Source organism: Triticum aestivum, chromosome 3B, assembly GCF_018294505.1.
Source record: "Triticum aestivum cultivar Chinese Spring chromosome 3B, IWGSC CS RefSeq v2.1, whole genome shotgun sequence".
Taxonomy (NCBI): Eukaryota; Viridiplantae; Streptophyta; class Magnoliopsida; order Poales; family Poaceae; genus Triticum; species Triticum aestivum.
Genome location: NC_057801.1, coordinates 139553120 through 139554569, shown reverse-complemented (window position 1 = coordinate 139554569; position 1450 = coordinate 139553120).

The window sequence follows — 1450 nt, the reverse complement described above, 5'->3', positions numbered from 1 at the left end:
TATCATGATGGCGTTATGAAGGGTTCTTGCCTCGTGGCCGATGAATGTACCAAAGTCATAATTTTTGAATGAATTCACTTCTGTCATGTTTGTAATTTAAAGACGAAGTTACTTGCGTTATGTAGCACTTTTGTTATTTAAAATATTACCTTCTGTGCGGCTGTTTATCAAATTCTGAAAGTAGGCCAGTCGTCGGCTTCCGCCCCCGTGTAACTAGTACTAGGGTGTTCGTGGAAAACCCGGACACTCTTTATCCAAATGTTTGGTCCCTTAAGGAGGTGTCCAGCGCAGCGAACAAGGCAATCGGACTATACGGCTTTATAACCTTCACTTAGCCATAGAAGTCTACAATTTTAAATTTCGGCGAAGCCCGTAGAATCCGAAAGGCCGAATTGGGGCGCTATACACGCCTATATCGGACAAAGCAGAATTATCGCCTAAAGCAGAAAAATCTTTAAGGATTTTAAGACCTCTCGAATAGCGACCAGCTCTCGCCACATCATGCCGGTCAGTTTTGTGCTTTCTCTACTGAGGTGCTCATCTGGAAGAACTAGGGCACTATCGCAGTAGTTCTCCATGCGCTACCTTAGCCGAATTAGCGGAACGTAAGGCACCAAAACAAGGGAGCCGGGCTATCCCAACTGTAGACCCAAGACATGATTTGGAGCTGATGCATATAATGCTATAAGTTCGGGGTGCTGCACTATTGAAACTGTTCGGGCTTGTCGTGCCGTATTATGGGGCGCCATAAGAAGCCCCTGGCAAACTCAACGTACCGAAGTGTACGGATGCAATAAAAAAGACATTTGTAAGAAAAAAAATGCTCAAATAAGAATAATAAGCTGACGCTATATATGGTCTCCCATTGATAAATAATACGTTTAAGCGTATGTTTACAACGAATGCATTAAGCGGAGATAGATAGGATTATTTGACATATCCTATCCAGGAGCAGGCTATGTACAGATAGATAAAGCAGGAACAACAATCGTAAGTAGATTCCACCTAGGTGTTTCCTACTAGGGCCGAAGCCTGTTACCTCCTGGGTTTCCTCTCCTATGTAAGTCCGACAATCTGGCTCTTCTGGAGAAGCTGCACTAAAGCAATGTCCTTAAGGGTAAAAGGAAAGGTTACGAAGCAATACCGTACTGTTGACTGAGCCACTGCTACGCCTCCGCCTGTGCCCATGGTATTTTGATTGCGTAATTGTGTACGCGTGGCACGAATGCTGCTTGGTTGGGACTTGAGCGGAGGCCGGACTGCTAGTCATGCTCTTGGCGTGCCTGCTGATCCTGTTGCAGGGTGTTCAGCTCTTGCTTGACGGAGCTTGAGGTTGTCGTCGCCGGATTGGTGGTTTGCCTGAGGAGGCCACATTGTACTTCGGCTGCAAGGGCTGCCATGTGCTTTTCTGTATGGAGAGAGTGGTCCATATTTCCGTTGACTGTTATGA